Below are 10,168 nucleotides of genomic sequence, written 5' to 3'. Positions count from 1 at the left end.
TAAATGTTAAATCAAAAAACTGGTATAAATCATGGGGGAAACGACGGGGAAGCCTGGTATCCGTACTAGAATCGACTTTTTTTTAATAATAAAGCAAAAGAACGGACTAGATTTAAAAGTAATATAAATTATTAAAAAGCACTTAATTAATTTTTATTGACCCCAGGTCAACATAATACCATGAAATATAAAATCCGGCCAAATTGACAGGCTCAATCGGTGAATTCCAAGTTATTGGTTTAGAAATATGATTAGATTAAAAACTTAATAAAATACTCTAACTATCCCTTTTTTTATCTTAATTACACAGACTTCTCTTTATTTTATCTTAATTACACAGACTTCTTATATATTTTGAAATTGTATATTCAACTTCAAACCATGCATAAATAATATTTTGAAAAGATTTTTAAAATATCCTTTTGAATTAAAATTTCTATTAAAATAAATTTGATTTAATAATTTCTCCTTATCCTACATTCCTAATTTACTTTCGATGGTTTGCAAAATTAGGGAAAAAAACCCGGGCAGCAAGAACAGCCATAGGGAAGTTAAGTGCAGCAATGGAGAACTAAGGAAGCGAAAAGAATGTATTTTTCCAAATCAAAACTCATATTTGTCCCTCACTCTAGTTCCAAGCTTGTTCTCGTTTTAAATTTTTTTTTTTTTCCGTTTTCATGGATACCGTCTTCTTCCCTCATTCTTGTTGGCATCCTATAGAATATGAAAATAGTTTTTTTTTTATAACGGTGAAAATAATTTTTCGAAATTTACCAAAAGGATTTGCTTGATGAGCCAAATTGTTTTAATTTGGAATAATAGTTTTAAATAATCGTAGTTGAAAAATTCAAAACATAAAATTTCATAATATAATCAAAATTAATAAATTTTATAACATGTTAGATAGTTGAGGTAAATGGAACTGACTATATGAGAGGTTGCTGTAAAGTTTATTTTAATTTTATGGAATATTTTTATATATGTGTGTGTGAGTTTTAAAAATATAGGGAAGATGTGTGTAATTAAAGCAAGGCCGAAGAGTATTGGAGTATTTTGTTTAAAAATTTTTGAACCGACATAAACTTCTCAATCTAGCGTTGAATGGGTCCAAATTAGCGAATCTCGGTGGGTTAATTAACTAGTTTATCGTGTTGGAAATCAAAAGTTTGCGCAATAAGCGGAGAATTTAGGGGAGGAATGGAAAATTGGGAAAAAGTAGGGACGGCCTTTGTGTAATTTTCCCAACACAATATGTAATGTCATACCCAAAAAAAAAAAAAAAGAATTAACTTATGTTAGATTGCATTCTCTTATAATTTTAGAGCATAATTTAATAGGCATAAAATTTTGAAGTTTATACACACACATGTATATGCACACACACAAGCTACTTCGCGGTATAGATTAAGATCAGACTAAATCAAAGCATTGAAAATGGGAAATATTAGATTAGATGAGCGCACAAACACGCGCGCGCGCGCACACATATATATAAATCTGGCTACAAATTTTTATTTATTTAAATTTGGAGCCCACAGGTAGAATACATATTAAATATTTATATGCGATATTGAAGATCGACGACTTTCCTTCCTGATGCCCCTGGCCCCTTCATAGACGCCATGGCATATCCCCCTACTCACCCCACAGGAAGAAAAAACAAAAGGGGAAAAATAATACGAAATTCAAGAAAACTCTCGAAAATACATAGCAATCATTTTTTTTGTTATTTTTAGAAAATTTTCCTCTTATTTTTTTCCTCCATCCAAATCAATTTCTTTTTGCCGAATATTATATTGCTCACCAGAAACCTCTTTCTATGGTAATTAAAGACAAGTGTCCATGTTTTGGCATCACGGATCTCGATCACTGTGCACTCACATTAGGAATTGTTTAGTAATCATCGCAGTACTTCTTAGAAAGATGATAAACATGTGAAATAGTTTGATTCATAGAAAGATGTATTCTTCTTGCCACTAATGATCTCCAAGATCAAGACACCAAAACTATATACATCAGATTTGAAAAAAATATGAGCATGCATTGGAGCGCTGTAGCCGCTACAAAATAGCACATATTAGTGGCAAATAATCTCCTCTTGCGTAGTTCATTGTAAATTATTATGAAAAGACTAAAATAAAGTTGTTGATTCAAGCAATTTACAATGTCCCAACAACTTTATTTGTGCTTGCTTGAGTTTGACCAACTCTGAATATTTTAGTCATACTAAAATTAAAAATTTTTAGATTCAAATCTTCATCCAATTGTATATTGCTAAATTTTAGGTTGCAATGTATAATTTTAAGTTGAGAATCTTCATAAAGATAAAGTATTCCCCTTGCAATGCCTTCAATAATCTTGCATTGATTTCACCAATTCAATTTACCTGTACATGCAGGTCCTGATAAAATGTTATATTCACATCTCTACCAAGTTCAAACAAATTACTAAAAAGAATTATTTCGTTTACCTAAATTCAAAAAATAATTCTGCATAACTTACCAAACCAAAAAATTATCCAAGCTTTTGTTAGGCACAAATTCATACACAAGTATCTTTACTTCTTCATCCAAACAAAATCCGAGAAAACCTACAAGATTTCTGTGTTGACGTTTTGCCATCGCAGCTACTTTGTTCTTAAATTTGGGCAAACCTTGGTTGGAACTACTTGATTGTCTCTTCACAGCTAACTCTTATCCACCAGGTAAAATACCCTGCATAGAAGGTAACCAGCTACTTAAATCACTTTATAAGCAAACATAATTTATGTTTGAGAGTGCTTGCGATATCCATCAAGAAAATAGAATTATATACCTTGTACACCTCGCCATATCCACCTGAAAATAATTTGTCCAAGTTTGTTGTCGGGGGAGAAGTCGTTTGTGGCTGATTTGATGTCATCGAAAATCAAAATGCAGCGACTCTGCACTTGAAATCTCGGCTAAATTTCCCAAGACTTTACAAACATTATATGTTTACTTTGCATGGTCAATTGAAAACTGTTAGGTCATTGTAAATTTCTGATATTATTCATGAATGGAAACATACTAATTACCAGGTAAAGTGAAAATTGCGCGTCTATCTAAACATGAAGGCTAATTCAATCCCCCTTTTAGGAACTGAAACATTCTTGCGTGCTCTCCGTCTAAGGCACAGGATGCAGGGCGAGACTTGCATTATGAATATCGTCGTTTGAATTACTGTGGCAAAGAAAACATGTGTTTTTGACCGAAGGAGACGACTTAGATTTTCAGTCTCATGTATTTGATATACTTTTCCTGGAAGGAATAATAACTGACCTTTGGAAGGAACTGGTGGTCCAGGAGGCGCTTCCTGGTAAAAGGGTACGTTTCGTTCCTTAAATAGCAACTGGGCTTAAGTTTTCTTCCCCCTCCATTTCCATCACAGCATACATGCAAATAGTCGATACCTCTATTGAGACAATTGTAACAATCAGTCTCAGATATAGCCGACGTGCACTGCGCCATATAGTTAAAGTGTGCAGAAGATGGTCCGTCTCGAGAGCTTAGAAATAAGGGAACAAATCTCTTTAAGGAACGCGTAAGTAGGAATAAGTACTCCTTCACTACAATTCATTATATAGTTAGGCGTTAACACAAAATTTAGTCCCTCAAATTTAAGTCAATTTTAGTATTACTCCCTGAAATTTTAAACAAATGATATTGGTCCCTAAAATTTTAACCGTTACAAAATGTTGGTCCCTGTATCTTCACACTGCTAATTTTATATGAGATGGCACTAAAGCCGTTAACCTAATGAGGAGGAACATGCTGATGTGGCAATCAACAACGACCTAAGTTATTTCATGGCTCACTTTGGGCTAAACTGCAGCAACTATGGCTCTTTACAAGTGGTCCCTTCATGGCACAATGCTAGGTCCCTTTGTTTCAATAACTTCATCATCTTAGCTTCCTCATCATGATCCCTTGTTAATCAGACGGTCTTGATGGGTGCAAGAATCTTTGACATTCTGCTCAAACTATATGTCACAGTGATCGAGTCTCTTCTTTGATGCAAACGACAGGTAAAGAGGATCCAGCAATATTTTGCGGTTGCATAAATAAAGCTGATGGTGATTCCCCTCACTACCCTTGCATCATCTTCGTTGCACGTGTTGGGCATTGAAGTCGTCAAACACAGACTAGTGATTGCCAGCAGAGGAAATGACATGTGGTACGGGAGTAATTAAGCATTACTAGCTAAAAACCGATCCACATGTTGAAGCATGACCACGAGTTGACCAAGGTACTTAACTAATACAATATTCAAAAGAATAAGAGTAAAAGAACAGACCTTGCAATGAGTTAACAATTTGGAATCAAGAGACTAGTTCAAGCTGCAAATGCCGAGGGTGTCAAGACGTCCTTTGCCTTCCCATTTAAGTGCTTGGACTTAAATGGGTTGATCTTATCCTGAAGACCATGTCACCACATTATTTTATTAGCTCTGTTTTCAATCTGAAAAATAGAGACTAACAGAGATGCAATTTAAATTGTAACTTGGCATTATTTTAGTTGCATATCATGAATTTTAATGACATCATAATACTATCATAGTTGGATATGATGACTTTTAGTTGAATATAATCGTAGTTAACAAGGCATCATCAATGAGTTACACATTATAAGGTGGAATCAGCACCTACCAACAAGAGTTTCTTTTCATGACACTATATAAGCTGCAAAATAGGGGAAAAAACATTAATTTAGTTATTTTGTTCCAAGATCTAATAACCAAAGCATTTGACATACCCTGGAGATGTATCCATCATAAGCAAGCTTGTACTTGCTGTCAACCAAAGCACCATTTTGTTGTTCACACATAAAATATGCCTCTTGGACCATGGAATTGCCTTTTTCTTTTCCCAGCGGAAAGAGGAGTATTATTGCAAAGTTGCTGTCTCGAGTGAATTAGTGGGAGAGATGAACAACGTCTTTGCTGCCTCCATTTCTATTGTTCTGTCATGAGTGTGAGCTTTTTTTTTATGAGTTGTGTTCTTTTTCCCCTTTATGTCCAGGTCATCAAGCCACATATGTGTGCTATTTATATACCCATCTCATCAAGTTAAACAGTGTTAGTGCCATCTCAGATGAAGTTAACAGTGCAAAGGTACCAAGGATCAATGTTTTGTAACAGCCGAAATTTTAGGGACTAATACCATGGATTTGAAATTTCAAGGACCAATACCAAAACTGACTCAAATTTGAAGGAAAAAAATTTGTATTAACCCTTAAATTTTGTTGCGACTTTTCCTGCTTACAACTCCACATGGTTTTCCATCCTTTATTGGGCTCTTCCATCCTTGTTTTAGGTTCAAGACTTCCAGCGTCAGTACAATTTAAAGGAGCTGCTTTTCAGAACACATGGTTTTACTTTTACAATGATTCAACGCTGGCTAGCTTGCCAAATCTTATGTGTCGGAGACAACTTATGGTTGATCAAATTAAAAGCGCGTAAATTACCTACGTAGCATTTCGTATTTCTAGCTAAAAAATGGTCACAAAAATTTGCCTCTATATATGAGATTTATGTTACGACTTCTACATTATTTCAATGCTGAAAGATGGACACAAAAATTTGCCCCTATATATGAGATTTGCGTTACGACATCTACATCTCAATTCTTACACAGAAATATATCTAGCTTGAACAATGATATCTCTAACCAGCGTTGTGTTGGATAAAATCTAGAAAGCACCATCTCTTCTTGAGTATTGTTCACCTATACATTAAATAATGAAAAAAAGAATCGAGAAATATAATTATATAATCAAAAATTAATAAATGATTAATGTTTTCATCTATTCTTCTTCGTATCCGCCCAAAGGCCGTGAAGAAATTTTGTTTATTTAAATTTTTAGGTCTTTTTAAAAGTGAAAATGTTTTCAAGTCTTCGTTGATTGTCATTTAATTTATCGTTAGACTCTTCTTTCCGCGTCAATGCCGAAAGAAAATAGGAATACCATATCGTTAAATAAATAAGTGGATTATTTTTCCGGACGTCACACGGGTTACATAATAATCTAAGAAAAAAGTATTTTACCTAAATGATATATCAAAAGGTAGGAAAAAATGAAAATTTTCAGGGTGAGGACATATAGATATCAAAAACTTTTTGCTTAACTAAGAAAATTTTCATTTAGATGAAGAAATCAAAATTTATGTTCAAATGATAAAAAGGTAGAGATAAAAAACTATTAAAAAAATCTCAAAAAAAGACTCTTAAATTTCAAAATTCCAAATGAGAAATTATTAAAAAAATACGTGTTTTTCTAGTGTATTCAATTTTTTTGAGCATAGTAACTAATACTGGTTTAAAATTTTAAAATTCAACTATCATTTTTTTCGACATTTTTCCAAAAATATATACTTGTACAACTATCTACCTTTATCAGAGTAGTCTTCTGATTAGGATCGTGTAAGGTGAAAAAACATAAATCCGAAGAATAATCTTTGAAAATGAGAGAGGGACATCTAACTGATCGTAATCTTTTGCTTAAAACCTTTGACAATGACAAGTGACAACTTGATCGCTTTCCCTTTTTCTTCTCTTCATTTATTAAACTCGATTTTAACTAAGATCTACCATGCATATCTACGTCCATCCTCTTATGAATTTCTCTCCATCATTCCAGTTGTTCAAATATCAACTGCGTATAATGAATGGATTGAGAATCATTAACAGAAACATCATTCATTATTGAGTAAAAGATACGTATGAAAAGCTGTCATATTATCCTTAAGTAATAAACAAGGATACTAGCGAGGGTGCAAATCACTAATCGGATCTTTATCCACAGACCACTGCGCAGACTTGCTGGTAGATTGATCTGAACTATTTTCATAGATGTCTGGATTGTTTGAATCAGTTCTATGGCGACCAACAAAAAAGGCTGGCTCCCGAGGATCCGACAATGTGACGGAGTGACTGCTTAGCATCACCATAATAGACTGTATTGTAGGTCTCAGAGCTGGGTTTTCCTGAATACATAACAAGCTCATATGGATGCATTTAATAACTTCATTTCTTGAACAAGAATCTCTTAAACTAGGATCCACCAATTCCAATGGCCTCCCTTCCCTCCACAGCCTCCAGGCCTGCAAAGTGCAATTCCAACATATACAATTAACGTGTCAAGGTTTTGACCCCTCTAGGTACCATCTAAGTTTATTTACTTTTGATAATATACCTACGTGGCTTTCGCCCGAAAAAAGATAATATACTCACATAGCTTAGTTGGTGGTCAGCACAGCTTGAAATATAGAAAGATGTATTCTTCTTGCCGCTACTAATCTCCAAAATTAGGACACCAAAACTATATATATTAGATTTGATTGAAATATGACCATGCATTGCATACTCTGGAGCCATATATCCACTACAAAAGAAAAAAAGCACACATTACATGATAAATAATTTCTTTTCTCTAAAGTATGATGCAAAACAATTGGCATGAAGAGATTTAACTTACAAGGTGCCAACAACTCTGCTTGTGCTTGTTTGCCTTTGATCAACTCCAAAAATTTTAGCCATACCAAAATCAGAGATTTTTGGATTCAAATCTTCATCCAACGATACATTACTGGCTTTGAGATCACGATGTATGATTTTTAGTTGAGAATCTTCATGAAGATAAAGCATCCCTCTTGTGATGGCTTCAATGATCTTGTAACTCGTTGACCAATTCAATTTACCTTGGTTTTCAAGTCCTACACCCACAATAAGAAGCCAATTCAAATAATAAGATAAAAAATTAGATTCACATTCTCACCCCAAGTTAGCCAATGGAATCAATAATTATTATTACATAATTTGAAGAGTGAGCATATGCATAACTAAACTAAACGCAGCAAATAATTTTGCAAAACCTACCGAACAAAAAATTATCCAAGCTTCTGTTGGGGAAAAATTCGTATGATTATCTTTTCTTCTTCATGCAAACAAAATCCAAGTAACCTCACGAGATTTCTATGTTGAAGTTTTGCCATCGTAACAACTTCATTCTTGAATTCTCCCACACCTTGTTTTGAACCGCTTGATAGTCTTTTTACGGCTAACTCTTGTCCACCAGGTAGAACACCCTTCATAAGGAATAATCAATCTATTAAAATCCATTTGCAATCAACTAGTTATTTATTATTTTAAGAGTAGTGATTCCGATTTTTACAAGTATAACAGATTTATATACCTTGTAAACCTCACCAAATCCTCCTTGACCAAGTTTGTTGTCAGGAGAGAAGTCATTTGTGGCTGTTCTGATGGTATCCAAATCAAATTGCAGGGATTCTACGCTTGAAATATCAACTTCATAACCAAAAACGAAAAAGAAAAAAAATGTAGGGATTATGATATCTAAGGAACTTCCATGTAATAATTAAAGTGAAAATTGCATGTGTATCAGATTAAACACGAGAGCTGCTATTTATCATACCACTTTGTTTAGGAACTGAAGCATCTTTCCTTGCCCTCCTCTTTAAGCACAAGAAGCAGAGCAATATGAATGTCACCGCTGGAACAGCTATGGCAATAATTATCCCAGCTGAAATCCTGCTTCTATCTGAATAAAACAAAACGACTATGTTACATTTTTTTTTTCACTATTTTTATTAAAGTTATACAGTTTTTTTCCCCTTTATCCTGAACATATTCTCTAACTTCTTATAAAACAATTTCTAAGTTTAAAATTGTTAGTTAAAGTCGATACCCGTGTTGGCACAAAGGTTTGATCCCACACGCTAAGCCAAATTGTTAGCTCACCCTTTTATAATAAAAAAATATATTGTCAATTAAAATATCATTTATCAGTTTAAGTTACATATTCTTTACACTTAAACTTTTAAATAGAACGTCTTCTATTCAATTTGAAATTAAACTGAAATATAAAACATATATTTGTTTCGGAGAAATTATATCTATACTTGGCAAATACAAAATTCATATAATTTAACATTTGCTAATTTAATTATGAATCAAACCACGTCGTATAATATGCCCATAATATAACTAGTAAATTAAATTTATCAGAATAGTTTTATAAACAATCTTTCAAGTGCAACTTAACCCATAGATTAATTTTGGGTAAAAAAACTCGTAGTGTTTTTTCCTTCAAGCAATATATAACAACTGACCTTTGGAAGTGGATTCCGGCGAAGGAGCAGGCGGCGGAGGCGCTTCCGGGTAAAAGGCGTACGTTTCATACCTTAAATAGCAACTGGGCTTGAGGATTTTTGCGCCGACCAGTCCATTACAGCAATAAGGCAAATAGCTAATACTGTTACTGAGACAGCTGAGACAATCAATCTCAGATATATCCGGCGTGCACTGCGCCATAGCGTGCAGAGTTTCAAAAGAACTAATGTTTGCTTCTTTCGTCGCATTTTTTTTTTTTTTGCTTCCGCCTTCCGACGCTTTTTTGGCAACCGCTGTCAAGGTTTCTCCCAACAGATTCTTAAAGTTATCCGTGTCCGTTGCATAGCGGTTGTTAAGAACAACCGTGTTGGGTTCTTCTTCCAATTTGGAGAGGAAAAACTGGTCGGTGTAATTTAACCAGCGGTCGGAGTAATGTAACCAGCACTTGTCGTACCACCCGACGGCTCCTGTGTTGATGGGGCATCTCTGGAGGATGTCTTTGATTCCATGAGAAACACATTTTTGACAGGTCTGGACGGTGGCATAGCCGTGAAGGGAATTGAAAAACGCGCAGCGGAAAACAAACTTCAAAGATTTCAATCCCTTGCCCGGATTTACCGATCGTGTTTAAGTCAAGTAGTAAGAAGCATTACCTTTCGATGTCCAATTTCTTGGTGGCTTGGTGATTCCGCCGTTCAGGATGCCTCTGCTCGCCTCCTTTTTTGTTCGAAGTCGACAACTCCGGTCGGCCTCCTCTACCGGTATCCACACGAATAGCTCTCCAGTCACGAGCGACGTGCTAGCGCCCTTTTGTCCGTCTAGGGTTTTTTTGAGAGAATCCGTCCACTCTTATCTGTTTTAGGCCGTCTCTTATCTGCAAGTGTTTTCACTCTCACACGTGCCAAAACCCTAGCTCCCAATATCATATATATAGGATGCTATAGGTATTATGAATGATATTTAATTTCGAAATTAATCCTAAATTAATTCCGAAATTAATACAATATCAAATATTGC

The 10,168-nt window shown here is 34.6% G+C and overlaps 1 pseudogene; it reads right to left on the bottom strand.

The window, feature by feature from the left end:
- Positions 1-6,780: 6,780 nt before the first annotated feature.
- On the bottom strand, positions 6,781-9,352 carry LOC114744519 (cysteine-rich receptor-like protein kinase 10; annotated as a pseudogene).
- Between the last annotated feature and the right edge of the window lie 816 nt (positions 9,353-10,168).

This window comes from Neltuma alba, unplaced genomic scaffold, assembly GCF_004799145.2.
Source record: "Neltuma alba isolate B1F8T4 unplaced genomic scaffold, ASM479914v2 tig00004377_pilon, whole genome shotgun sequence".
NCBI classification, from domain to species: domain Eukaryota; kingdom Viridiplantae; phylum Streptophyta; class Magnoliopsida; order Fabales; family Fabaceae; genus Neltuma; species Neltuma alba.
The sequence above is the reverse complement of the archived record's forward strand: the minus strand, read 5'-3'. Positions and strand labels throughout refer to the sequence as shown.